This window comes from Marmota flaviventris, chromosome 2, assembly GCF_047511675.1.
Source record: "Marmota flaviventris isolate mMarFla1 chromosome 2, mMarFla1.hap1, whole genome shotgun sequence".
Lineage (NCBI taxonomy): Eukaryota > Metazoa > Chordata > Mammalia > Rodentia > Sciuridae > Marmota > Marmota flaviventris.
In genome coordinates this window covers 104,307,373-104,323,643 of record NC_092499.1, presented here as the reverse complement: position 1 = coordinate 104,323,643, position 16,271 = coordinate 104,307,373, and the positions used below count along the sequence as shown (strand labels likewise).

The 16,271-nt window shown below is 44.6% G+C and overlaps 1 protein-coding gene and 1 pseudogene across 2 annotated transcripts in view; one reads left to right on the top strand and one right to left on the bottom strand.

The window, feature by feature from the left end:
* The window catches only part of Cgnl1 (cingulin like 1), a 155,869-nt gene extending 143,880 nt beyond the window's left edge, over positions 1–11,989 (bottom strand). For both annotated transcript variants that reach the window (XM_027925993.2, XM_071608310.1), the window contains exon 1: positions 11,909–11,989. The gene's annotated coding sequence lies outside the window, so the exon portion shown is untranslated. The remainder of the gene's footprint in view (positions 1–11,908) is intronic.
* Positions 11,990–12,909: 920 nt separating this feature from the next.
* On the top strand, positions 12,910–13,169 carry LOC114082365 (cyclin-dependent kinases regulatory subunit 2 pseudogene; annotated as a pseudogene).
* Positions 13,170–16,271: the final 3,102 nt, after the last annotated feature.

Below are 16,271 nucleotides of genomic sequence, written 5' to 3'. Positions count from 1 at the left end.
TTCCATTCCACAAACTCCCATCACACCAATCACACAGTCAAACAGCACTCCCATCATCTCACAACCAAGTTTCCAATAATGCTGGTATCTGAACCTTGGTTTCCTCTCCATAAATTCCCCTCCCCCATCAGAGTAGTCCCAAACACTGGCCACCCAGGATTAGTCATGGGTCACCAGTGAATTACTTAAAAGTAAAGCTGACATCCCCAAGTAGTGTCCGAAATTTAAATTTAAAACATAAACAAACACACAGACACACACACACACACACACACACACACCCCAAAACTCCCTAAGGCTGGGGGTAGAGCTCAAAGGTAGAGCCCTAGGTTTGATCTCCAGCACCACAAAGGGAAAAAAAAAAAAACTCCTTATATCTTTATAGTTTAACTCCAATGTCTTTACACTTTACCTTTAGAAGAATTTTATTTCATCTGCAAGTATGAAATTTTTCCCACATTGTTCCCATGAGGACAGCACAGAAGAGCAATTTCAGCCCTATTGCCTCTTCAGTTTACCCCACTCAGAGACTCACACATTTAATAACCTTGATCATGAAGTCTTTCAAAGGCCTTTAAAAAATCTAAATAAAGTCTATATCCACTGGCGTGCCCTTCTTCCCACATAGATTTTTCTCCCTTGTAGATATATCAAGCATAATTTCCCTGAGAGTCATGTTTTCTTTAGGATCCAGTGGAGACACCCTCTCCCATGGAGAGCAGGCTAGGTACAAAAGCTTCTAAGGACAAGAAGTACTTCACAGCTCTAACTGGGAACTCACACACCCACAGCTCCCCTTCCTATGCGTTTCAAGTACTCACACATGAACCCACACAATGGAACCCCAGGGCCAGGACTTAGACCCAGGCAGTGCAGGGCCAGTCCACCTCTTCATCCCCCACATCCCCCGGCGGTAGGGGGGATTGAACCCAGGGGCACTCTACCTCCGAGCTAAACCTCAAAACTCTCTTATTTTTTATTCTGAAACAGGGTCTCACTAAGTTGCCCACGCTGATCTAGAACTTGAGAAACTCCTGCCTCAGTTTACCAAGTTGCTGGAATTATAGGTGTGCACCACCACACCTGGCCTGAGTCCAGCTCTTAATAGGAAGGACCTGCAGCCTGCCAAACCCCAGGTCATGCCTGTTGACTCAGTTCCCTCACCCTCTTGTCCCCACCCCCATCCCCAGCACAAGGAGGGTCTCCATAAAAGCAGCACCAAGAAAAGACCATGCTAGAACTTACTCTATTTCAGGACACAGCTTCTTCCTGGCCACTCCTCTATGATAAATCCTCAAGTTTTCCATGAAGTTAAAGCAGCCAACGTTCTGCTTCCTCTGGGCCTACTCCCCTCCCCAGCATTAGAGCAAAGGACAGTCTCCTCCAGCTCTCAGAAGGCCTCCAGGGAGGTAGAGCCCACAGACTCCAGAATCTCAAACCTGTGCAGCCTCCTAAATTCTCCATCCTGTTAATATGGCTCAAGGGGGGAGGGGAAAGGAAGAGGGGGATGCTTCCACTCCTTTCAGTCCAGTTGCTCTCCAGTGAGCTAGTTTTTACATCTCTATGCTGCTTTGAGCCTCCAGGATCCTCTACCAGTGGGTGCTGAAGGGGGAGGACCGAGGCAAGAATGCCCCTCCCCCACCCCCCATCCCCTGTCCCCAGTCTGGGTCAATGACAAGCCACACATCTGGCCAGGCCTCCACCTGAAATCTAAAGCGAGGGATATTATTAAAGTCACAGGTTAAGGATCACTCACTCCACAGCTCCTCATTTAGAAGCCCTTGCAGTGGTGTTAAATGTAAACACTTCCCAAGAATGCTTTAAAACGGAGGGAGGTTTTTATTAAACGACTTAATTGAGGGCCACTTCTCATTGTGGAAAGCTTTTAAACCCAGGAATAAAAGGGGCCTGGTGGGTGTTTTCCAGACACTTGTTTTTAAAACCTGCCACCCTGTCATGGGGAAATGAAGCACACCTCAGGGGCCCGGTGTGTTCCTGTGGCTAATTCTGCAGCAAAAATAATATGCCCAAGAAGCCTACCCCCCCCCCGCCCCCCGCCCAGCAGCACCAGGAACCTGGCACAAGAGCTTCATTCCAATATCCATTTCAAGGGGCATCAGAAGCACTGAATGGGGAAAATAGGGCTGACCAAAAAGGACCAAAATAATTCAAGAAAGACATTTAAAAGCTTGAAAAGAGGACACATCTTTGGTCTCCCAACAGCCAGATAAAACAATTTGGGGTCTTTTACAAAAAGATACCAGGCAAGAAGTAATGAAATGCAGATGGTAATGATGTTACAATATATAAATGAACTTTGAGAACATACTAAATGAAAGATGCCAGACAGGAAAGGCCAAATACCATATGATATAAACTTATAGGAAATTTCCAGAATAAGCAGTTCCATAGAGCCAGAAAGTAGATTAGTGGTTGCCAGGGGCCGAGGGGAGGAAAGAATGTGAAGTGACTGCTTAATGGGTACGGGGTTTACATTTAGGGAAATGAAAAAGTTTTGGAATTAGCGGTGATGGTTGCCCGACAAGGTGAATGTACTTCCTGCTGCTGAACTATACTCTTTAAATTAGTCAAAATGGAAATTTCATGTTGTGTGTATTTTACCACCAAAACCCAAACAAACAAGAAAACAAGGAACTCCAAAACCAGGAGCAACCCCTTCCTCACCTGAGTAACAATACATACTGTACCGGCCAAAAAAATATAATAAATATTATTTTACTAACAACTCTATTGAGCTAAGAGTCAAACTTCTTTGGGCTTCTCTGTGTTTAGTCCCCGTTCAAACCTCCCCAGAACAAGTTGCTTAGTCCTCACACCAATCTTCAGGTCGAGTTACCGTTGTCATTAATGCAGAAAATGAGGCAGAAGAGGTCAAGTAGCTTGCTCCAGGTCACATGATAAATATGGGGAAAGCCACAGGTGAGTCTGAGACTCACGGTGCTAGATGACCTCAGCTCTCCACCTTGGCCAATTGCTGCCTCCAGCCTCACACATGCTGCCATGGGGGCTGCTTCCCTTGCCTGAGACACAAATATTCTTTGACCGCTGAGGCCTAATCATTTTGTAGTGGTCTTAACTGAGTGATCACCTATGAACTCTGAAAACACCTTGAAGAGGTATTCCTTGAGTTGCCAGGGAACTTAGCAGTACAGCACACACACACACACACACACACACACACACACACACAAAGGCAAGCCTTCAGAATCTTACTAGCACCTTCATGTGTGTAGAGCTGTTTTATTCAGTCCTAGAACAAGATGAGATAAGAGGGTGACAAGATGACCTGCTCTTTTACAAAGGAGAAAAGCTTTCAAAGTTTGTAGCCAGCCTCAGGCCCCATTCCACCTGGTGTCTTCCGCAAGGGCTGGGGTTTCACTGCTTTTAGCATGGTTATTTATATGTAAATAGTACCAGCAATTACAAATGAAGTTAAGGAGGGCTTAATGGGGAGTAAAGTAGCTATTCCCATTTCAGGGGCATCTGCAGGGCAACCCAAAAGTACCAATAAAAGGTGAAATTCCATTCTTTCCACCACACTTACGAAAGCAGGGATCTGAGTCACTAACCAATAACTCCCTTTGATCAGAGATGTTAAAAAGTACTAACACTGTTTGAGGTTCCACCTTGCTAGGTAGGGCTTTTCTACCTTGGCACTTTTGACCTTTGAAGACCACTCCTGCATGGTGGGGGACTGTCCTAAGAACTGTAGAATATGTAGAAGCATCCGTGACTCTACCCACTACAGCCAGAAGCCACCAACACTCCCAATCAAGACTACCAAGAGTACTTCCAGATATTGTCAAATGTCCCCCAGGGGGGCCTCTATCTGAAAACTAACATACTGTGTTAAATAGATGTGGCCCTAACAACTCCATGAGATAGGTACTATATCCCAATTTGACAGATGAGAAAACAAATTTGAAATAAAAGAGCAATCTGCCAGAACCACATTCCTAGTGATGGGCAAATAGGGCTTCCAATTCAAGCAGGTGAGACCTAAAGCTCTCCCCACAGTGCAAAAAAGAATGAGACTACACTCAGCCCTGAACATCTGTGGGATCACATTCTCAGACTCCACCAACTATGGATTGAAAAAGTTTTTAAACAAATCTGTACTGAACCTGTAGAGACTTTCTTCTTGCCATTCCCTAAAGGATACAGTATAACAATTTGTACACAGCATTTACATTGCCTTAGGTATTATAAGTAGTGTGGAAATGATTTAAAGTACACAGGAGAATATATGTAGTTACGTGCTGTCATGGTTTAAATACAAGGTACCCCTCCAAAAGCTCATGTATGAAAGAATGCAAGAAAGTTTAGAAGTGAAATGATCTGGTTATGGGAGCCTAAACCCAATTCAGTGAATTAATTCCCTGATAAGGATTAACTTTGTGGTAACCATAAGCAGGTAGGGTATGGCTGGAGGATATAGACATGCCTTTTTTTTTTTTTTTGGTACTGGGGATTGAAGCCAGGGCCTTGTGCATGTGAGGCAAACACTCTACCAACTGAGCTATATCCCCAGCCCCCGGGGTATGCCTTTGGGATATATATTTTGTCCTTATTGAGCAGAGCTCTCTCTCAGCTTCCTGGTGCCATGTTCCCCACTGTTTCCCTCTGCCTCACACTTCTGCCATGATGTTCTGCCTCACCTTGAGTTTCAAGGAATAGAGTCAGCCATCTATGGACTGAGACGGCTGAAACTGTGAGTTCCAAAATAAACTTTTCTTCCTCTAATTGTTCTTATCAGGTTTTTTGGTCACAGCAGCAAAAAAAGCTAACTAAAACATGTACGAATATTGTGCAAATATATACATATATATCTTTTAATTTTGTTTATTCATTTTTTATGTGGTGCTGAAGATTGAATCCAGTGCCTCACACATGCTAGGCAAGCACTCTACCACTGAGCCACAACCGCAGCCCAATACTGGATTGAATGTTCATGGATTTTGGTACCCACAGGAACCACTCCCCCATAGATACCAAGGGTCTGCAGGAAAGATGGAAGTCTTGCTGCTGGCTTGCATATGAAAACATTAACATGTGCTTTGCCCTAGAAAAATGGATGGTGGGCTGGAGCCCTATCAGTATTTGGTCTTTAACACCAAAGAAAATATGTCCTTCAGTCTCTGATAGCAGGAGCAGCCCCCAACGATGCCTGTAATTCTTGAAGCCTCTTCTATTCACAAAATAATCTACTAGCTGGTTGTAGGAATGCCTTGGAACAATAAATGCTTTAAGCAAATACAAGCAAAAACCATTGGCTGATGCCTTAAAATATGTTTGTAAAAAAAATATAGACACATGGGCTGGGGTTGTGGCTCAGCGGTAGAGCGCTCACCTTGCACATGCGAGACCCTGGGTTTGATCCTCAGCATCACATAAAAATAAATTAATAAAATAAAGGTATTGTGTCCAACTACAACTAAAAAATAAATATTAAAAATAGACACTGTTATCAAGAATTCTCTCATCATTTTTGTGAAACACTCTCTCTATACTCTTACCCTTCTTAGTGTTTGTTTGTGTCTTCTGTTTAAAAATAAATAAATAAATAAACTGTAGGTGCTAGAAAGACACAGATGAAATACAGGGATTTCAATTTTCAAAGGCTATCTTCCACCCCTCCTTCCACAAAGACGTATGGAACACTTATTTTCTCCTAGACACCAGGCATACAAGATCAGTAAAGAAATCCCTGCCTTTTTTAGGTTTGCAGGTCTGTGGGAGTTCAGACATGTATACAAAGGACATTGACAATGTTCTATTTGCTGAGATAAAAGCATATGCAAGCCGTCAATAACGGCTGAAGACAGGAGTGAAAGATGAGTTGAGGGAATGGAGAGGAGCCCCTGCAGCCTAGAGAGGCAGTAGCTGTTAAGAGCACAGCTCAGAGCTGGAAACCAGTTTCAACGCTACACCCCATCACTAGAAAGTGGCACAACTTTAACAAGTTGCTCAATTTCCCCTGGCCTTGTTTCCCTCACCTGTAAAACACACGTATCATAATACCTGTTTCACAGAGTAGCCATAGTAAACACTCAGGATAGAGCTGGGGGTGAAAGCTCTAGGAGAATTTGGTACTGTGGGGAGAATTACTGATCTCTGGGGAGGACTGGGCTCCCCCTCCCTACTCTACCCCACTGCCTCACATGCAGGAAGCTGAACTCAGGCCTGCAGGGAAAGGTGATCATATCTTGAACAGGCCAGTCCTAGAGAATCAGCTACTGTCTGGGTCTAATCTCTTGCTCTCACCACTCCTCTCCCCACCTTTCCTCTCGCCAGAGTTTATAGGTGACCCAGGACAGGAGGGACAGTTGGGCCAAATCAGGCCACATTTTAGACAAAAGTTCTTAAACCCCAAATCCAAAACACAAGCAAAAGACATCTCAAGTTGGGTAAATGGCACATTGCAAACTATCCTCCTCTCTTATCTCTCCCTCAATTCTTTATCTGTTCCTCTGCAACTCTGAGAAAGCTTTCACGTTTATCACTACTCTGAGCAAACTTTCCAGGTTTTTGATACTGGACTAGGGCAAGGAGAGAGGGTAGTCCACTTTTCAGCTGTTGCTGTGTGATTCCAAATGAGTCACTGCTTTTAATAAGGAGGATAAAAAACACCATAGGCAAAAATGGTACAGAATGAAACTCATTTTTAAAAAGCTATCAATACATGATACTAGAACTTCTTCATGACTTTGAAAACTGACCCATTTCTTTTTTCTTTGTAATCAAGTCAAAAGAGCCCAGTCTAATACTCTTAAATTGGAATTCCCAAATTTCCACTTATTACTTGACACCCAGCCTCATCCAGCCAACTTCCTCACCAAGAAAATGGGACAAACTGCAGTCATGCTCAGTCTCAGGACTCCTGGGAGTATTCATGGTAACAGCAGATCCTCTTCCTGTGCTGGACTTGATGTTTGCAATGGAAAACAGAGGGTCTGTTTCAAATGCAACAAAATACAATGATAGAAAACCAAGGGAGTCGGAGGTCAAAACCAAGGGAATTGTTGAGGCCAGAAGTAGAATATCGTGGTCATTCTGCCTAGATCCTCTGGCAAGGAAAAAAGGGGAACGATTACTAATAATCAAAGCAATGCCCTGAACCATGGAATACATTACCTAAGGCAAGCAGAAATCCCTATGATTGGGCAGCAGGGAATAAACACCACCCTGTACACAAAGAAGCTTCCAGTCAGGCTGGCAGAAATAGACCATGTTCATAACACATGCCCTTGCTCTGATCCTGGGCACTCTCACTCCACTGTGATCCTCCACTGAGTCCCTGGCCATGCTCCCTGGAGTCAGTCCTGCTGGGGTTGAAAGCCGGTGCAAGAGCTCACCAGAGTAAAGACCACCCATTCGAGAACCCTGTTTTAAACTCATCTTCACTAATGATAGTACCATTTGGCCTCTAAGACCTTACTCCCTGCAATTTTAAGAGCTCCAGGTAATTATCATGCAGCCAAGTTTTGTTTTTGTGACAAGTACCACAGGAACAGGAAGTAGACATTCACGACTTCCTTGTACTCCAGAAAAGCCCAAAGGTGAATTTTGTTCTGAATCTCTTACCCAACAACCAATTATCGACAGAACTTGGAGGGCTACAGAATTTCAAGGAATGAGGAGATAAGGAATCTCTATCCTAGGATTTGGGGCCCATTCCTAACAGCCTACTCTGCTGTCCTTTAAAACACCTAGAAAAGTAGGATTCCATAAAATTACCCTTGGGATCACAATGTTACATTAGTATTTAGCCTAATGTTTACCTCTTCTAATAGAAAGAATAAATCAATCCAGCCCTAAGGAGACTGCGACTTTAAAAAACCAGCCACTGAAAACAATTTCTTCATCCAATCTGCTTAAGAGGAGCAACTGTGCAAGGAACTTAGCTTTGTATTCAGGCAGATCTAAGCACTCTCAAACCTCAACTCTGCCAGTCCAAACATTGTGAGCTGCTACAGAATCCAGCAACTCTTTGGGCCTCAGTTTCCTCATCTGTGAAAGGAGGCCACTGCCTCCTATATCTCAGAGATGTGAGGGTTCAGAGCAAAGGGAGAGAAATGCTGAACAGGAGACCTGGCACTTGGAAGATAGTTTATAAACAAATAATAACTATTCTTATATCCATGGGATGATTCGCCCTATGGTTGGCTATTTGTAAACAATCTTCCCAAGGGAAAAACTGCCTGAAGCCCAGTTTTCAGCCTATCCGGGGAAACCAAGTTAAAGTGGCAATGGTATAATGAAGAATAAAAGTCCACCCGCTGGCTAGAGTCAGACACAAACCAAATACTTGCTCTAAAAAGGAAGATGGTTTGTGCCTTCCTACCAGCTGTATGTGGAGAGAACCACTACTAAGTTTACCTTACCAGTTACCAGTGTGTCAAAAATGGATCCAGCCACATGATCCAGAAGCTTCCCAACCCCAGAAGGACCCCTATTCATGAGACTCCTCTAACAAAAGTACCTGCCAGAATCTGGCCTTCTCTTTCTTCACTCCTCTCTCTCCTCTGCCTGAAGGGGACCTGTTCTTCCCTCTCCTCCAGGCAGAAAAATACCCCAAATCAGTCATTTTAAACTTGGTTTTGGGACCCAGTGAAATAAATTCTAATTTAAACCCCAGAAAAGTGTGTCTTTTGCCTTCTGTGCCAATGAACTCAAGAGGAATCTACCCAGGTGAGGCTAGCCAGGTACCCCATGGTACCTGGCAGGTCTCTGTGCCCATCTTAACTGCAACCCAGAGTTCACATGCCCCCCTATCTCAGCTCACTATGGTAGGGACTGTCATCCATTGACCAAGAACTCTCAGCAGGTAAGACAGAGAGCTCTGCCAGTAGTGGGGGCTTCTTAAGTATTTGCTCAATGAGTGAATAAAGAAATGAAACAACAACAATCCCTCCTGTGAATTTAAGATGAAGCCCAAGGAATACTGGTGTGGGGGATGGAGGAGGGAGTGTTGAGAAAGAAGGTAAATGGTGTTGTAAGAAAACTCCCACCAGCTTCCCCTGGTAAAGGCCGCCCAGGCTACCTTCCCCCCCCACCCCCCAACCCCACCCCCGCCACACACACATACATTTTTTTTTCTTTTCCATGTTCAGAGTTTTAATGTCATAACTTGTTTCATGATAACAGCAGTGTCATGTGCCAGAATAAAGTAAGCTCTTGGTCATTCAGGGAAAATTACCCAATTTTCAATTCCCCTTGAACTTTGTTTCTCCTCTGATGCCAACCTCTCAGCCATTTCTCTGCCCTTTAGCACCAGCACCAGAGGAGAAAAAGAAAGGCACAAATAGGTAGGCCTTTTAAAAGGTCCAAGGCATCTTTTTAGATTAATGGGTTTCAGGGGAAAAGAGCTAAGGAGGACATTAAATTTCATTAACCACCTCTCACCCCATCAGTAGAAGCAAATTAACTTAAAGAAAACCAATAAAAAGGGCTGTCTATTCTCAACAAAAATCAAAGTTCTTCTACATGCTATCTACTCTTTCCCTGAACAAAGAATCCCTTTTTTTCATATTTACCTTCCTTTACTCCCTTCTAACCACTTCACAATATTAAAATTGCTACTCCAAAGTGAGAAATGTGTCAATAATTCTGTTCACATTTCAATACACATTTTTCTTTTGAAAGGAGAGAAAGTATATTCACAGTGTAACTACTGCTATTCAGGTGCAACTTTGTGGTATCATCAAGAGTTTAAGAGGATTTCCCAAACACTCACACACACACACACACCCACACACCCATACTGAGACAAGATTCACAAGTTAACAAATCATTCAATAACATGGTTCATTTTGTTTGCCTGATCTACCCGTGAGAGAAAGAAAAGAAAATCAACAGTAGGAAAATGCTTTCCATATGGTCTTACTCCCCCAAGGATGAGGATTCAGGTCAAGGGCCACCCTATAAGACCATGCACTCCATATAACCCCCACTCCCCAGCCAGGACCAAGACTATTACAATGACTCCCACAGTGGTCACACTTTTAGCAACTGAATACAGCAACAGGAAAGGGCATGGTAGTAGAAGGTAAGGGAAAAAGAAAGACCAATTGGGCACAACTGTACACTTTTTTAATTAAAAAAAAATTAAGAATTTTTTTTTAACTCATGTTAGAGCTAGAAATTAACACAAACACTCCTCCGCCTCTGGAGGGCATTCTGGAAAGGATGTCATACCACTGCTAAGAGAAATACAATATACAGGGCCAACACCAAAGGAAAAAAAAAAAAATCAAATCCTCTGTTTTGTGGCCAGGCAGCAACATCCGGGTTACAATCTAATACAAACACCAAACTTGGAATACACCAATAAATTAACCAAGATCCCCAGAGATTATCATGCTAATAAGAAGGACACTGGAACACACTTTCTAAATAACATATGTATGATCAAACATATGTTTCAATCAGTACAAACATATGTTCAATTTTTCCTTAGTCCTACTTTCCTATCATTTTTAAGGTCAGTTGACAGGTGTCCAAGGAGTCACCTTAGATGTGCCATGCTACTTAAGGCACTAATTTCCTAACTCAGATATTATTCTATTGAGAAATGTACACATTGTTACAACTGTAGGACTTGATCACACATCCAGAATAAGAATAACTCACAAATGCACACACATTGACACAAATATCAACCACAAAACCTTAAGGATCTCATTAGCTTTGCATCTTGAAGAAAAATTCTTCACATTTATGCAGAACAACAACAACAACAAAAACTATTATCTCTACATGTGTGTTTGGGGGTATACAAAAACTGACAGATTCCTCACTTGTTTTTCCCAAATAGGAAAACCCTGTATTATAACCTTGATCTTTGCAAGGACTTTGTAAGTGCCTTTAATGCCTCACTCTTACCTCCTAGGCAGAAAGTGTCCTGGCAGTATTCAGTATTTACTGTAAACAGAGAGGTAGAAACAAAGGAAACTTTTTTTAAAAAGGCACCACCTGGCTCTTCAGTAGAATTGTTGATTAGGAAGCCTCGAGTTCCTGAGATGAATTCTATATCAGGACTGATCTTTAATGGTTCAAAAGTTGGTTTGTGGGAGCACCTCCCAAAACAGAAGCTCTCAAGTCTGGGCTGCAGGTCAGAATTACCTTGAGGGCTTTTTCGAATGCCAATGTCCCGGCTACACCCCAAAACAACTGAATCAGGATATCTGAGTGTGGTTCGAAAGTATCAGAACTCTTTAAAACTCTGGAGATGTGCAACCCGGTTTGAGAGCCTCCAAAAGAACTTCCAACGTGTTTTGAGCAGGTAAGGGGCGTTACAGGGCACTTGGGGCAAAGGGATACACACGTAGTAAGTAGACAACGTTTTTAAAAATCCTTTGTAACTAACTCAACATGACAGCCAAGCACCTGTCCAGAAGCCAAACAGTGATGCAACTTGGAAAAGTCCTTGGAAGGCTAGGAGATATGCTCTAAGTGAGACGGGGGATTTCAGGATGACCTGCCTGGACAGGGCAGCGGTGCGGAAGGCCAGGGAAACAGAGGCGGCCACATGCCCTTTCTTTTCAAAGGATGGTCTGGACCAGCCCGCTGAGCAATTAAGCACGACAAGGTATCACAGGGACTGACGTGCTCCCTGTGGATGGCTCCCAGCTGTCACTCCGAGCCCCGAGGAGGGTTCACTAGGAATCGCCACCAACTGTTCCGCACGTCTCCGGGGCAGGGTGCGGCGAAGGTTCCTGGAGCGCACCTCCCAGCCCAAGACCCCCGCTCTGAGCGCAGACTCACGGGCTGAGCGCAGCGCAGCGCACCTGGTGGAGCCAGAGCCACTCGGGGTCCCAGCTGCACTTGGGCCCCTGGGCCGAACTCCCGGCGCACACCCACCCGCCCCAGCTCCGAGATCACTTACCGCCGCCGCCTCCCGAGTCCCGCTCCCGTTGCAGCCCCAGAGCCCGGCCGGAGTGCAAGGGCCGCGGCGCCGCCAGGAGGCCGAGCGAGACCGCGCCCCGCCCCGCAGCCGCCCGCCCGCCCTCCCGGAGGAGGGGCAGGGGCCGGCTAGGCGCCCAGGCCCGCCTGAGCTGCCGCCGGACGTGCGGCTGGCCTGGGGTGCCAGTGAGACGCCCTCTCCCGGGCGGGCCCCTGCGCACCTCCCCACCCTGTCTGCTCTGGGCCCGGGGCGCGCCGCCAGCACCTCCTTCCAGCCCGCTTCAAGCCTCACTATCCTCTTCCGCACCACTTTGTCCTTGCCCTTCCCCAGATCGGAATGTCCTCCCACTCCCCTCCGCCATCACTGGCTATTTCCCTCCTCCCAGCCTGGCCTCTCCAAATTCCCCTTCTCCAGGAAGCCTTCCCTATTTCTTGGCCCCCAGGCTACTCAGCCCAGTGTCCCCTTACCCTTCGGCTCAGCCCTTTTCTCCCCAACTAATCAGAAACGTCAGGTACAGCTCTTCTGACACATCAAATCTGCACGTGTTTACTGGGCACCTACTACGTCTAGTCACAGGGCAGAGTGATATGAGATTGTGGTGGTCACTGACTCTAAACGCCTGTCCACACGGAGGCAGGACAGTGACTTGGCCAAGATCATCCAGTTGATGTAGTAGGGCTGGATTAAAAGCCGGCCTTCAGTTTCTAGTTTAGGCCCATTTCAGGGGGAAATGCCCGATGAAAGCCTAGTAAACAACGTTATCGTTTCTGAGTCCCAGTTTCCTCATTTGTAAAATGAGGAGCAGAATACTCCCTCCACCTGGCTGTGAAAATTACCTGTGGAAATACCACACAACCTGTACTTAAGAAGTGAATGTTTGCGGTCGGTTTTAGTCGCGTCGTTGCCCTGGCTTGAAACGGACGTGCGTTCTGCTTCCCCAGATGCTGCACCCTTCGGTTTCCGCCTTGCTGCGCGCGGGCAGTATGGCCCATAAGTAGATCTGCTACTCGGACAAGTACTTCCAGGAGTCTATGAATACAGGCATGTCGTGTTACCTAGAGAACTTTCCAAACAAGTACCCAAAATTCATCTAATGTCTGAAGAGGAGCAGAGGAGACTTGGTGTCCAGAGTCTAGGCTGGGTTCATTACATGATTCATGAGTCAGAACCGCATATTCTTCTCTTTAGACGATCTCTTCCCAAAGAGCAACTAAAAGGAAGTTTATCTGGGGTCATCAATTAAATCTTCTGCCAATTTAATGTAAATGTGTATATAAAGTAGTATTCAGTGAATACTTGAAAAATGTACAAATCATTCATACAGACCTGTGCATGAGCTGTATTCCTCACAACAACAGGGCTCTGTTAAATACAGCTGCAAAGAGGTTATTGTAAGGTGTTTAAGATAAAATTTCTCCTAGTCAGTTTTTCTCTTAATATAAGTGTCCATTTGAAGTTACCTGTTACTTTTGTTAAATGAAGTTTGTATGTTTGCATTAAAAAAAGTAAATGTCTGCTGACATATTAAATGAAATTTATGCTTGAAAATTCAGTAATTCAAAATAGCAACATAAAAGGACTCTGAAATATAGTAGTGATTCCTTGATAAACAACAGTGTGTGTGAACTGAATATATATATATATATATATATATATATATATATATATACACACACACACACACACACACATATACACATACTGAAATTGAATACATACATATATTTTATGTGTGTGAGCTGAATATATATATGTATATTGTGTGTGTGTATGCTGGAGTTGCTACACTATATACGGCTTAAGAATCCAAAGGAGACAGCCATGGTCCCTGGAGTCTTTTCAGAGGAGGTGGGATTGACTGAGTTCTTCTAGAAACAATGGGTCTAGACACAGGTTAGTCAGGATAATATGTGAACAGTGTGCAGACAGCCAGTCCCTTTGTCTGAGCAGAGATGGTCTGGCTTCATACTAGAAGATGGAATGAAGCATACTAGAAAAAGAGATGGGGTCAAATGATAGAAAAGGCATCAAATACCAAAGTGAGGGACCAAGTTAACCAAACCTTGAACACCTCAAAATGGTTGCAATGTCACCTGTATCTAACAGAGGACACCTAAGTGGACCTGGAAGCCTGGGATGGAAGAAACCTGCAGTTTAGGAATGAACAAAACAAGGAAGGACGATTACAGCAAGAAAGGACAGGGAGAAGGAAATTTCCAAGCAGAGCTCCTGGAACTTGGTGACCGGATATGTGCAATATAGCCAGGTGGTTTGGAGAAGCAGAAATAGGGACATTGGGGGGAAAGTGGGTTGTTTTGTTGTTGTTGTTGTTTTTAAGAGAGCTGCTAAGGGTTCCATGGAGAATGAGGCAAGGGTTCCAGGGTACTCACTAGAAAGGTACTACCAGCAGGCATAGAAGGATATATGTGAGCAACATCCAGGTAGAGGGTCAAGAGAGTGAGGGCTTGTTCACACAAACTGCCAAGAAAGGAGAGTAAAGTACCCACACTTAGGATGTGAAGGGCATCAATTAAGGGAGAAAAGGAACAGGACATGAGAGCTGTCAGAAGAAATCAGGGGAGTCTATAGGACCAAAAGGTAAATGATTTCTAGTGGAAAGGACAGTACCCAATGTCACTCATCTCCCTCTCACATAGACGAGTATGAGGGTCTGTAGAAAGTACACACAGAACAAACATTTATTAACTGTGAAAAAAGAATTTAATCAGCAATAGCTCCCCTTTGCTTCCAATCAGATATTTTGCTGATAACAAAAATAAGAGGCATGGTTGGAAGCAAGGAGAGTAGCAGGGTGGAGATCAATTTATCAGAGAAGTTGCTTTTGATGCTGCTCTTGTCCCCATGAATGCTCAGGTTCCTTCAATCTCAACTTAAAGCAACATCTCCCGGCAAAGCTTTTGAAATCTTGAGAAGTATCTTTTCTTTTCCTTTATTTTTTATTCAATGTAAGTCTTGCTTCCTTGACTATTGTTATGGAACCTGAAATATATTATCTGTCGATGGCAGCAATTTGCCAGAAGAGAAATTTTCAGGAAGAACTGAGAAAAATCTCTCTTTTGTCCTCCAAATTGTGTGAACATGAAACATGTGACACAAAAAATATTCAGATAAATGCTGCAGTGTAAATGACCTACAAGAAATGATGCAGAACACCAGGAGAGCCACAGAAGGAAGGCTGTCTTGTAAAACATTCCCATGCTTTGAAAATGTGATAAATTTGGATAATAGAGAGAGAGTCGAGGCAGTATTGGAAGGTGTGATCTGATAAATGAGGCAGGGAATCTGGAGAAAATAATAACTGCTTTATTTGGTTGGGGTGGAAAAGATGTGGTTGGGGAAAAACATGGGGTTGGAAAGTGTCCCCAGGAAGAGGTCTTTTGGTTGAACTTCTGAGAAAAAGTTTGCCTTAATTCAGGTTGCCCTGAGAGTGGAGCCTGAGACAGGACTTAGAAGCAGGTGATGTATTTAGAAGGTGACCCCAGAAGCAGGGTGAGTTCAGTAGGGAGAGGGGAAAGGCCAGTATTAGGGTGTTCATGAGATGGATGCTGTCTACCTCTCCCCACAACCTCCTAAGAAGTGTGCTACATGCTCCCAAGAATTGACAGCCTGGAGCTCAGGGGCCAGAGTACTTTGCTAAGGCTCCAAAAAGATTGCTTCCCATTGCCTTGACCCCTACTGCTGGGATGCATACCGCACTCCACCTCCCAGGCTGAAGGGGAAGCTAAGTGTGAGCTCCCATGTCTGAGTTTGCATGGTGCTGTCCCACACCTCTGGCTGCCCAGCTGCCCCGGCTCCTTGCAGCTCCCATGGCTTCAAGTTCTAAAACCTGTAGGGCCCATGGCTCTTACACTACCTGCCTCCTACAGCAAAAGATAGCCAACAGTTTTTCCTGGCACTGTTTCCCTACCCATTCCCCCTGCCCCAACCTGTCATAGTGCAGAAACTCCAGCAAGGCACCACCTCCCCACAAACAGCTTTCCCCAGAACCCCAGGGGTCAGATTTCCAGCAAGCTCCATGATCGTGGCACCATGGCTTGTCTGCCCTCCAATGAGACCCAGCTATGCCCTCTCCAACATATCTGACTCTTGGCCAGGCAGAGGGGATCTATTCCTTGGATGCTCAGTCTCATTTTTAGACCATGCCTGCTTCATACATGAAGTGAAGAATATTAGTCTTAGCCAAGTGCAACGCAGTGGTGAGCACCTGTAGTCACAGCTACTGGGGAGGCTGAGGCAGGACAATCACTTGGGCCCATGAGTTTGAAGTCAGCCTGGGCAACAGAGCAAGACCCTGCCTTAAAAAAAAAAAAAAAAAAAAAAAAAA